Raw genomic sequence first — 13,415 nt, 5'->3', positions numbered from 1 at the left:
ATCTCCCCACCTTTTTGTCTTCTGTTGGTGTCAAGGTAAGCCAACAAGTGCACAAGAGAGCCCTGGGCAGGGACCCAGGGATAGACCAATGAATGTAGACTTCAAGTGACCAGGAACTCTTCGAAGGGAGGTACTGTGATCTGTTCCTGAGTGTGAGGATGGACTTAGGGCACACTAATAAAACTCATTTACTTGGTTCTATCCATATTTCCAGAATCAACCCCAAGACCTCAAATCTTGCAAATCCTTATATGCAGCATAGAGAACAATCTTATTCACAGGCTTCCTGCACATAAATCCTTAGTCTCAAGCATTCAAGATAAAAAAGGAATAGGTACGGGATGAAGAACGAACTTGTCTGAGAAAATAAGAATTTAAGTGCAACTCTTGTCAATTTAATGTGACATCTAGCTATCAGTTTTCTGCTACTAGCAGGAGGAATCTGGTGGCCATGCAGCAGCATCTTACTAATGCAGGATCTGGGGCCCTTGTACTCCCCATCCTAGCCATCCAAGCATGTGAACTGTCCCACTGAACTCAATGAATAAGCAAGAGACACTCAGAGGAAAACACAAGACAAGACAGTGCACAAATATTTTAGTACATTTTATATTACATCTATAAAGAAGAACCACTTACTAGTGCCAATGGATGGTAATAGGGTGTTCATATGGTATACAGGAATGCACATTAAATATACATTAGGATTATTTATTTTAAAGCACATAGTATAAGAATTTATAGTGACTGGAGATATACTGAACAATATTACAAAAATCTATTGCATAACTTAGTCCAAAAATATATATATCTAATAAGTAAAATCATCAGATTCACTTCTTGGCGGTTTCGTGCAAATATGATTTGTCACTGTTGCTAAGAGTGTTCATAACTCCCAATTTTATGCTGGATTAGGGGAGGAAGCTACTCAAAATCAGAAAGTTTCTCCTCACTTTGTGGCAAAGCCATATATTTCATGAATTTGAAATAATTTTTAGATCTAGGATTGCCCATTATATGTATACGCGCAGTGCCAGCATAAGACCTTTGAACCTGATGCAGGCCTCTAGGATTAATAAAATAGAGTAAAATTATAACAGTAATAATTTTTTTAAATTCTGACTAATAAGCATCAATAAGCCTTGTCTGAATACAGACCATGTACCAAAACTTAAAAACATGTTTGCTTTATGTGGTTTTGCCAAAAACTTGTAGAAAAATACAACTCCCTCCTCTGGTGTCATTTTAGATCACAGATTTAAGGAAGACAAAATGTATTTCCAATTACTGTTCAGATCTACAGAGTACTGTAATTCACATAAGTTTCTCTATAAGCAAGCTTGACTTATTTAAAGATTAGTTATCCCATTCTTGGTAATATTTTAAGTAATTAAAATGCCTCCTATATGATGAAAAATATACTTTCCATATTTTGTAGAACATATATTCTCCCAGAATTAAGAACTACCAACCACAGTGGGTGCATCTACATGTGCAATTAATACAAAGCAATAAACTCTGGTGCATATCATGCCAGAGTTTATTGTTCCTGGGTGCCACATTTACATGTGTGCCAGCCTGGGACCACAGCATGTAGAGTTGAGCAGCCCCAGCTGGCAGGGGGCCCCAGCAGCCAGCCTCCCAGCCCAAGGACAGGGGCTGGCTGGGGCACGAGAGTGCTTCAGTGCGGGGCTAGCCCTCATGCCCCAGCTAGCCCTGTCAGTGTCTACACATGCATTGCTGTGCAGTAAATAATGCTGCTGCAGGATTGTACTTGTATTTACAAGCACTAACTTACGGTAGCACTTATTAGTTTACTGCAAACTAGTAGGGCCGCATGTGCAGATGCGGAGACTTTGCTGTGTAGCTAATCAGGCAGCTCCACAGTAAACATCTCAGGTAGACGCACCCTGTGAGTACACAAAATCCAAATACTTGGTTTCTTTCCAAATAGCATTACTTGCACACAAGGTTCAAAATTAAATATTTATTGTAAATGACTCAGGTATTTGTGTCACATGATATTCAGTATTTGTAAGTAGTGATAATAAGATGCAAGCTACTTATCTTGGAGTGTCCTGAAGTAACTTATTCAATTTATTAGTAATTGTCCTTGATATTCTATTTAAAATGTTCTCCTGTGTCTATCTTCTAATGAAAAAATCATAGATATAGGATATGTGAAAGCAGTTAATTATCAAAATGTATTGTTTCCATATTTAATGTACTGTATAATATAAAACAACCCAATGCAATGTAATTGTATTTCTAATGTCTATCATATTTTATAGGGTGTGTGTGTGTACACATATATTTATCTATTTTTGTATTACTACTGGCTAGATTATAAAATTGCTTTGTCCTGTACTATATTGCTATATTACATTATGTAAAAATAGATCATGTAATTAAAGATTGCATATAGGCACAATATAGGAGGTTAGAATGGAAACTACATGCAACCTTAGCTATACAGTCTTCTACTACCACATCCATCTACCATTTAATAACAGAGGGTACCTAATTCTGTTGCCACTCCGCATACAGAAATACTGTATCTACATGTATAGTACAGAGCTCACACAAACTAATTTATTCTCACACCACATTTGGTGGGCTTTGCTCAACTTCCTGTAAAAAAGTTAACAACTAAATTAAGTTAACAACTAAATTAAGTCTTATCAGCCCATCTACATTATACAAAAATCTATATGGCTTCTAGCTATGCTTGGACGTATTTTTACAATATGAAAGGAAGAATGTAATTCTAGCTTTGTATTAAGGAGTCATTTTCCGCCCTAAATAACATGAACCAGAATAGATTCTGCTTAACCAGGAGTTTTTGTCCCAATTAAGTCACATTCCAGTTAACAGAGATGGCCCTTGCAAGAGTAATTGAAGATAGACACACAGACCTGTAGTAAACCTTTGATTGAACACGCCCATTCCTCTGGAAATGTGACTTCTAGTAGGTTAAGAAGTGAGCTCTGAGTCTGCCCAATGTTCAGAGCAGTAACAGCAGTGAGAAGCTAGACACTACTCATTCTGTATGTATACATGGAGTAATTTATAGTCCCAAAATATTATTTACCTATGCAGAATACAAAGTATTGTCCATTGATGAAAACAGGACAACAGGACTCCAGAAGCAGGCCGTAGCAAAGCACTTTCTGCATTTTTGGCATGTAAGACAGCTAAGGGGGGAACTGAAGATCAATTTTTAGGGCAGTGAATATGTAAAATAGCATGAAAGACAAGTCCTGCAGACCAATAGTTCACAGGAAAATATTCTTATTATTAGGAATAATTACTAGTTCCATTAACCAATAGTTTTGGCCACATTAACCATCTTAAAATTAGCTTCCCATTAGACATTTTATGTACCTGTTAAGGGACTTTCCCAGTGGTTTGCAATCAAGATAAGTCTCAACATTTTTTTGGAACCAGTGATGATATTTAGTCCTGGGAGTCTCTGATTGTATATCATTTCAACAACACACATACCTAACATATTGAGAAAAGGGAATGGGTTGCAGTTTCAAATTGCCAACTTTGCAGATACAAAACAAACCTTGAAGATTATTTCAATACACCTCACTCACTGGCCCTGATGCTGAGTGTGAGCTGACCCATATATGCTGCTGGACCAGCCCACACAGGGCCTGGGATGCAGGCTGCATGTGGTGCCCACTGCAGCCAGCCTGAGATCTGCGTCACAATGCCCCCATCCCCAGCCCTGTGTGTGGCATCTCAGACTGGTTGGGGGGAGGTATGGAGGGAGGGGCATGTCACACACACTGGATCCTGAACCAGGCAGAACATGCAGTATGGCCTCTAGACCAGTCAGAACAGTTCCTGCGTGTAGCAGAGATCCAGGACTGGGAGGAGTGGGTGCTGCATATGGCATGTGGCCTGTGATCCGTGCTGTCTGCAGTGCCCATTCTGGCAGGTCTGGGACCCATGATACACACAGCACCCTCACCACTGGTCTGGGACATGGTGCATGCAGCACGCACTAGGGCTGCGTGAAGCTGATTTGATTCGGAGATTTGGCCTGATTCAGCGGCCAAATCTCCAAAAATCTCCAACTCTGAATTAATTCAGAGAGATTCAGCCATAGACTGTACAGGCAGGCACTAGGTAGTGCTGGCAGGAGCAGCTGGGGGAGCAGCTGGACAAGCCCTGGCTTGAGTTTCAGCCCCAGGAGAAGCCCCAGCTCATCTGGCTGCTCCCCCAGCTGCCCCCCCGGCTGGGGCAAGGCAGGCAGCGCTGGCAGCCCTGGGAGAAGCTGTGGGGGCTGGGGGGGACTGATTGGGGGCTTTCTCCCAGCTCCCGATTCGATTGCCTACTTCCTGGTTTGATCCCCCAGCTCCCTGATTGTTTCCCCCAGCTCTCAATCATTTCCCCCAGCTCCCCAATCATTCCCCCCCCATGGCCTCTCCTGGAGCTGCTGGCTCAAGCCACGGCTTGTCCGGCTGCTCCTCCAGTTGCCCCCACACTGGGGCAAGGCAGGCAGTGCTGGCAGCCCTGAGAAAAGCTGTGGGGGCTGGGGGGAATGATTGGGGAGATGGGGGAATGAATGGGAGCTGGAGGATCAAACCTGGAACTGGGTAATAGAACCCAGAGCTGGGAGGAATGAACAGAGGCTAAGGGAATGAACAGGGGCTTCCCCCTAGCTCCTGGTTTGATTCCCCAGTTCCTGGGTTGATCCCCCAGCTCCCCAATCATTCCCCGCAGCCTCCGCGGTTTCTCCTAGGGCTGCCAGCACTGCCTACCTCGCTCCGGGGGGGGGGGAAGGGGGGAGCTGGGGGAGAAGCTGAACGAGCTGCAGATTTTCCTGGGGCTGCCAGCTCAAGCTAAGGCTCGCCTGGCTGCTCCCACCAACACTGCCTGCCTGTATAGTTTATGGCTGAATAAGATTCAGCGCTGAATATCTTCAGATTTGGATTTGGCCGAATCGAATCGGGACAGTGATTCGAATCACCAAATTGAATCACTGTCTCTCCAAATCACCAAATCTGAAGTGAATACTTTCCACTTTGCACGGGCCTAGCACGCACCTGGAACAGCTAGGGTGGATGCTGCATGCACTGGATCTGGCACAGGGGGATGGGAACAGGTCAGGGGAAGTTGGGAGGGGAGGTCTGTGGGCTCAATCTGGTTTAAGGACTGGCCCAGTGCCACTCATTCAGCCAATGGGACCAGATGAATTTGACACCCGTTTTAAAGGAAATTAGAGCATTTCAAGTATGTTTCTCAGTCATGGGAATTAACAAGTTAATTAACTAGTTAAAAAGTTAAAGAAATGACTAACTTTTAACTTTAACTAGTTAAATTTTTCAGCTGTCAACTTTTAACTTAGAGTTAACTTTTTTTCTAACTAGTTAAACTTTTTTAAAAGTACAAGTTAAAAGTTAAAAAATAAATAAATAAATAAAATCAAAGAAATCTGGCTTTCCCAGAGTTTTTTTCTGACACAGCCACTCTCTAGGACTCATATGGAATAATATTTCTTTATTGGAACTCTAGGACTTCTTGTTTGAGGGACAGAGAGTTGTGTGCCTTCCTATGAAATATGGTCTCTCAAGAACTACAAGTCCCAGAGTTCCTTAGTTCATGCTGCAGGGGTTTAGGTTGTATCCGTGTTGGTCTAAGGACATAGGCAGACAAGGTTCCTTGGGTGAATTTGATATCTTTTATTAGACCAACCCAAATAGTTGGAGAATAGTTATTAAGCAAGCTTTCGGGTTCAAAAACCCTTCGTCAGGCTAAGGAAGCTTCAGCAGTTGGTGTGTGCTCTTCCTGGATGGAATGAAAAGTAAAGAAGCCAGGGGCTGGGCTGGGGAGTCAGTTGCCAGGCAGATTGTAATGTATCAAAAATCCAATGTCTATGTTTAGTCCCTGATCTCTAGTATCCAGCAGGTTGATGAAATGGAGCTCATAGGCTTGTCTCTGGGAAGTGTTGTGTAAGTTTCCCTTGAGGATCAGGACTGAGAGATTGGAGAGAGAGTGGCCCTCCTGTGAGAAATGTGCCCCCACCGGTAATTGGGTGTTTCTGTCTTTGATGGATTTCCCGTGTGCATTCATTCTGGTGCGCAGTTGTTGTTTGGTTTCTCCTACATATCTTCCATCAGGGCACTTGGTGCATTGGATGAGATATACTACATTTCTGGAGGTGCAGCTGTAAGATCCTGGGATGCTGATGGCTCTGTTGTGGGGTGTAGTAATAGTGGGGGTGGTGGAGATGTGGGGGCAGGTTTTGAATTTCTTGTCATGGCACGGTCTGGATCTTTTTGGTGTGTTCTGGGCTTGAGGAAGCTTGCTTCTGGTGATGAGGTTGGCGAGGTTCAGTGCTTGTCTGAAGGCTAGGATGGGTGGCTCTGGGAAGATCTTTTTAAGAATAGGGTCTCTTTCTAATATAGGTTACAATTTTCTGAGGATTTTCCGTACAGGTTCAAGGGATGGGTGATACGTCATAACCAGCGGTGTGCGATTTGTGGGTGTTTTTCTTCTGTACTGCAGCAGTTCTTCACGTGGTATCCAGGTGGCTCTTTCAAACGTGCGATCTACCTCTCTGGAGGAGTGTCCTTACTGGGTGAAAGCCTTTTTAAGATTGGTGAGGTGGCAATCCCGGGTGTTCTCTTCAGTACAGATGCGGTGGTATCTGAGGGCTTGGCTGTACCACCGCATCTGAATAACAGAAAAGAGAATGATGCATTAACTTTTACAAAGTACTTCACATGCAAAGGGTGAGAAGGATCTAACATTACATAGGTATTGGTAAATTGGTATTCTGAAAACGGTATGACAAGTATAACGTTGTTTTCAGGCAAAGCTGGGTGAATTCGAGTAAATTAGTGGGCTTCTGGAAAAGAAACCCACTCATTGCATTTTAAAATTAAAAATTCTGCTAAGAGGCAATTCATTGTGTTTCACACATTTCTCATGAATCAACTTAACTTTAACTAGCTACTCTCTTTTTAACTTATCTTTTAACTAGTTGAAAGTGGAAATATTTAACTTTTAACTTAACTCAAGTTAATTTTAAAGGCTGCTAACTTTTGACTTTAACTAATTACATTTTTCATAAACTTTCCCCATGACTGATGTTTCTAATTTCAAATGATGCATTAATTTCTGACCCTGTCTTACATGCCATCCTCACTCAGTCCATGGTTGTCCAATATCTGTATATAAGGACCAGGCAGACAAAAGTAATGCTAAATTTAGAAGTATTACAGAAATGTGCTAACAGTAAAAATGCAATTTTTCTTCATCATGGATAACACAGACTTCTTTGTTCTCATTTGTGAGATGAGAGGCATTACCAGAGGAACACTATATTCAGAGAAGCTCCTTCAAATAAATCTCCTTCCTGGAACTTGAACATTTGCCCGATGAGTGTTTAGATTTCAGTGATTCATAGTCCAAGCCATAGCGTTGCTTTACTGCTTCTTAACAAACAATATGCAACCTTAGGCAGAAACTGAAAGAGAATACCCTATTTAATCTGTTTCGATAGATTTTTCTCCTATCCCCAGATCACACCAATATTAAACTGCTGTTAGCAGACAGTAATATTACTACTGAAGTAACACTTTCTGACTTCATTCTCTGCCCTTCCCCTCCCCGCCACAAAAAAGTGAATGCCAATAGATAATACAAGAGCAGAGTTATTTCAATCCAGATATGGCCCCATGCACAGACCCTCCTATGTATCTATATATCCTTTAGGTAGGAACACTAATGTCTCCTAAGCACTGGGAGGGAGGAAGGGGACAGGGTGTACTGGGACACTGTCAGGCCAGAAGGATGCACACTCATGTAAAGGGAAAAAATAGCTACCTTTCCCCCCCAACTGTTGTTCTTTAACATCCCACCAATATAATTATTGTAGGCCACCAGGTCAGGAAGCACTGGTGCATAAAGCACTCTTCAAGCAAGTGACAAAATTAGCCAAAAACTAATAGGAAACTTCAGTTTTCTGGACATCTACTGGAAGAACTATATAGCCAAATATAAAATGTAAAGCCAGTTCCCAACTTGCATAGAGGACAACTGTCTGTTCTAGGAAGTTGAGAATACAACAACTAAAGATCATCTAGCTTGGATCTTGTCCTCATCAGTATGGATGAATTGGTGGAGGATATGACAGTGATAGGGAACTTGGGAAGAAATGATCACATATGACAGAATTCCAGATCCCGAGATAGGGAAAGCATAGGGTCAGTAGAACTAGGATGCTAGATTTAAAAAAGGCAGATTTCAACCAGCTTAAGGAGTTAATAGGCACAGTGCCATGGAGAGACAGACTGCAAATAAAAGTACCGGAGTACCAAAAGCTTCTAAAAAGCCCAGTATTGGAAGCCCAGCAAGAAACTGTTTCAATTCTATGGAAGGACAAAAAGAATGGCAAGAGACCAAAGTGGCTACACAAGGAGCTTCTAGAAAGTCTCAAATGCAAAAGGAAAGCATGCAGGTAATGGAAAAATGGGCAGGCTACCAATGAAGCCTATCAGGGATTAGCATGAACCTGCAGGGATAAAATCAGGAAGGCAAAGTTAAAGAATGAGATGCACCTGGTGAGGCCAATTAAAGACAAGAAGAAGAGATTCTATAATTATGCTGGACAGAAAAGGAAGACCAAGGAAGTTGTAGGTCTACTCTTAAATAGTCAGGGGGAACTCTTAATAGAAGCTGTAAAGAAGGCAAAGCTACTCAACAGCTACTTTGCCTTAGTCCTCACAGAAAAATTAAACTGCCACCAGGCACCAAATTAATTTTCCTGGGTCCTCCTTCCTCCTTTTTTTGAAAATGGGAACCACACTGGCCCTTTTCCAGTCCACCGGCACATCGCCAGAGCACCATGGGTGCTTCTAAAGCCATGCCAGATGTCCCATGATAACCTCTGCTAGTTCCCTCAACACTCTGGGGTGGAGATCATCAGGACCTGCTGATTTAAATATGTCCAGTCCCTCCAGAAGTTCCCTGACTAGGTCCTCGCTGACCCTAGGCCTGGGTGTGCCTCCCGCGGGGCCTACGGAGGTCCCAGTGGGGGGGATGACCAGGTCCCTACTCAGAAAAATGGAGGCAAAGAAACTGTTAAATAGGTTAGCTTTGCTGTCTGGCGCAACGACCAGATTTCCTAGCATGTCCTGCAGAGGTCCCACGTTACCCGGTACCTTCTTTTTACCCCCTATGCATTTAAAAAAAGGACTTCTTGTTGCCCTTAATCCGGGTAGCTAGTCCCAGTTCCATCTCTGTCTTGGCCTGCCTGACCGCCCCCTTACAGTCCTGAGCAACAGAGGTATAGTCCTCTCTGGTAATGGCCCCTCCCTTCCAACGGGTGTACACCTCCTTTTTAGCTTGGAGATGTTTCCAGATGCTTTTGGTGAGCCATGGGGGCCTTTGCACCCTCTTGCCCCCTTTGATCCATGTAGGGATTACCTCCCTTTGGGCTTGGAGGATCGTCCCCTTAAGGAACAACCACTCTTCTTGGACACCCAACTCCCCCCCACTCCAGGACCTCAGTGTCTCCCACACTAATCTCCTTACCTCATTGAAATCACCCTTCTGAAGTCCAGGGCTGCTGCCTTGCTGCAGGCCTTCACCACCTTGCGCTAGATGGTAAATTCCAGCAGGTGATGATCGCTGTCGCCCAGGTGGTCAAGCACTCGCAGTGCCCCCACCCGGTTGTCGCCCATGGCCAAGACCAGATCCAACAAGGCATCTCCCCTCGTGGGGCTGTGCACCTCCTGGGTTAGATGAAGGTCCTGTATCTCAGCTAGGAACCTATGTGAGTGGTCAGACCTGGCTGACTGCTTCTTCCAGCAGATGTCTGGAAAGTTTAGGTCGCCCACGATGACCACATCCTTTGAGCTAACTGCTTCTGTGAGCCGACTTAAGAATTCCTGGTCTAGCTCTTCTCCTTGGTTGGGTGGTCTGTAGTAGACCCCCACCATTAAGTCCCTTTCTCCCCGACATCCTTGTATGCTAACCCAGAGTACTTAAGTCTGCCCTTCCTCTGACCCAGTGCTACCCATTGAGGATGTGTACATAGAGTGCCACACTCCCACCTTTCCTCCCTGTCTATCTCTCCTGTATAGCCTATAACCCTCGATGTTCACTGCTCAGTCGTGCATTGGGTCCCACCATGTTTTGGTGAGCCCCACTATGTCTGGGTTGGTGTTAGCTAGCAGGAAGGCAAGTTCCTCCTGCTTGTTCCCCATACTGCGAGCATTAGTGTAGGGGCATTTGAGGCCTCCTGAAGATGCATGCACTGCCCCCCTAATCCCAGTACTACCCAGGAAGTTACTGAAGCATTTCCTAAGGAAGGCCATTCGCAAGCATGTGGAGGAGGAAAGCCTCATCACAAGCAGCTAGCACAGGATTTACTAAAAACAAATGCCAGACAAACTTGATCTCTTTCTTTGACTAAGTAATTGCTTGGGTGGATGACCGAATGTTGTGGATATAGTGCATCTAGACTGCAGCAAGGGTTTTGACAAGGATTTTGAAAAGGGAGTGCAGATGCTGTGGCAAATCAAGGATCAAAGAAGACGCACAGAGATTGCTCACAATGATATTGGAACATTCAAAATCTCTTCCTGAAGGACATATAAATGTGACACTTCCCTCCGATTTATCCCCTCTGAATGGGGCATCATCTCTTTGGTCCTAGTTTATACTCCCTCTCCATTCCTTTCAGTGACTGTTTCCATTTGCATATGTTTAACAACATAAGCCACTGATGCTCCAGATGCTTGCAAAGTTTTCTGTTACTTGGCTTAGGTTATACCTGCTTTCCCCCCCACAAACCTGAGGAGAGCACTTTGTGCCCAGAATCTTGCCTAACACATTTCTCCCAAATACACAGTTGGTCCCAATAAATGATATCAACCCCCAAATCCTTGTTTCTTGCATATGTCCTGAACCATCACAGTTACAACACTCCATCCCCATTCAAAGACATCAGGCAACAAGAATAGAGGTCTCTGGTTGCTACTGCTTTGCAACAAAAATACAATATTTGGAGTCCTGGAACTTCTGCATTATGTGGGGATGAACAGATGACCTATATAATTAAAAACAACTAAATTAAAGGAATTTGCTTCAGTGAAATACTTCTACTTATACTAAGATGTTCATACTACAGAATGCCCATCAGGAAATGTGAGCAAAAGTGCACTGGAGTTCCATCTCACAGCCCTGAGTGATAAGAAGTTATTAAGACAAGACTGTAGTGCCTCAGGTGGAAGATGATGTGATGACTGGGATGTGTACTATACTAAAGGGTACTGCCACAGACAGCTCTCCAACCTCAGTATATTGAGTATGCACATGCCTAAAGTGGAATAGATGTGTAAGTACTCAAAGGAGAACATAAAAGTAGCTCAACACCCTGCATAGTTCCTATAATGAATAAAAAAAGGGTCTTCAGAACAGAATGTATACAGGTTTGGAGGTGATAAGCTCTTGACAGAAAGCTTCCACCTGAGCCCACTTTTTTTAAGCATCTCTGTATATGGAGCAAGCAGACAGAATTTGCCCCTAAATTTAGAATCACTACAAAAATCAAATGAACCCCACAGCAGATTTTACAGCTAAATAACAGTATTACTAGTATTTTGTTTCTTTGCTATTTTAGTAAGTTTCAACAGGGAGTCCTATTTAAATGTTGAGAACATCTTATTATTCCAATGCTTTAGGGTACTTCTTGCTAACCAAGAGGAAGTAGACAAACTGAGCATTACTTTCAGATAAAAGCTGAGTCATAGCTCCATTTTACTGCATAACACATTGTCCTTTGTGCTCTTCCACCTACATCATGCTGCAACCTTTCCTTGTCTACAAGTTAAGAGTCATGTTCAAAAAACAGAGAAATGGTGACTTAAGCAGTTCTTGTAACAGGTCACATGGATTTGTCAGCATGATTTAGGGAAAGTTCCAAGTTTAGAAAATGTTATTGCTACTATTCATGTTGTGTTGTAAGAACTTCTTTGTTTATGTGCCATCTTTGTAACAGTGTTTAAGACTTGCAGTTTCATCCTGAAAATAAAAATGAGGTCCTGCCATGAAGTTGTGTAATAGGGAGGATAGTCATAGTCAACAATAATGCTCCATTATCTTGCCTGTGTACTTATTATGAACTATAGGGAAATATAAATACATTCAATTATAGTTCAATATAAACAATCCTTATATTAATGAGGCTTCATGAGGTTTATAACTGCTATCAAAGGAGGCTCGATCCATCATAACTGGAAAAATGCATATGGACTTCAAAAGAATTTGGATCAGGAACGTGGTGCATCAAGCAGACCCCCCAGACAGAATCCAGACCAACATTTGCAAGTGTGGGTAAAAAAAGTTAAGCTCCTAAATATATACTTAGATTATGAGTGGTTTCATCTTAAGTCTATAGGCATCCTGGGTGCTCAGAGCCACTTTAGTGGAAACTATGGGCATGGACACAGTTACTGCAAGGTACAGAGTCTATCATTCTTCAGCTACTCCACTGTAACTGCCCATGTGCATGCCCCACCCCAAAGATAATGAAAGTTAATTTGTGATAGCTTGCCCTTCCTTTCTGAAAATGACACTCATTTAAAGTGCCTTCAGTCAAGCACCTAAAAATCAAGTCCCTTTGAACTAGTTGTCACTCCTGAAAATCTTGGTCTTAGATCATTAATAGTGTAAGAATTGTGTTAAACACATTTTACTTTCCAACGGTTTTGTTGTTTACATTTATTTGTTACATTTTTTTTTTTGCTAGACAACAGAAATAAGCCTATTCATTTGTGTTGAAAGATAATTATATTGCTTGGTTTTCGTGCACTAGCCCCATGTTGCAAAATTTGTGTTCCAAACATTGCAGCCACTTGTAAATGCAGTTGTCACTGAAATAATACATAAAAAACCCACACACATGAAAACATGCATTAATATCAGGGTTTGTAAACTTTCCTATAAAAAAAATCCTGAAACTTGGGCCATAATTACCATGCGGACATTAGTGCCAGGTCTTGCCACATTGAAGCCAATGAAAGTTTTGTTATTTATTGAGACCAGGAAGGGAATATGTAGATTGTTCCCTTAGTTTACAGCTGAGTGTGGTAAACTGAAGGACAGAAGTCATACAGAGAAAAAATGGTATTCCACCTACCTACTCACTGCCATTTTGTTCTCGCTGCGAGATACAGTATGTATGGAATGTTTTCTTTTTATAAAAGGAACATCCTCTCTAGGGCTGCTCAAACACCTTTTTGCCAAAGCATAACATCAGTTCTCAAAGGACTTAGGCATATCCCACACTGTCAATGGAAAAAAAATGACCTTAAGGTTTTCTAAATGCACATCACAGACAAGCACAAAATTTTGAACTCAATAACAAGTCTCTTGTACCTAGATATATT

The 13,415-nt window shown here is 42.5% G+C and overlaps 1 long non-coding RNA gene across 3 annotated transcripts in view; it reads right to left on the bottom strand.

Moving 5' to 3' along the window:
- Positions 1-581: 581 nt before the first annotated feature.
- The window catches only part of LOC109282158 (uncharacterized), a 28,653-nt gene continuing 15,819 nt past the window's right edge, over positions 582-13,415 (bottom strand). The window contains exons 3-5 of one of the 3 annotated variants that reach the window (XR_009457233.1): positions 13,166-13,313; positions 9,556-12,048; positions 582-6,690 (exon numbers count right to left, since the gene is read on the bottom strand). This is a non-coding gene — a long non-coding RNA (uncharacterized LOC109282158). The remainder of the gene's footprint in view (positions 6,691-9,555; positions 12,049-13,165; positions 13,314-13,415) is intronic. The other 2 variants (XR_009457236.1, XR_002089053.2) reach the window with 2 other exon arrangements.

The sequence above is a fragment of the Alligator mississippiensis genome, chromosome 1 (genome assembly GCF_030867095.1).
Source record: "Alligator mississippiensis isolate rAllMis1 chromosome 1, rAllMis1, whole genome shotgun sequence".
Lineage (NCBI taxonomy): Eukaryota > Metazoa > Chordata > Crocodylia > Alligatoridae > Alligator > Alligator mississippiensis.
Note: the sequence above shows the minus strand (reverse complement) of the source record. Positions and strands in the feature narration are given on the sequence as shown.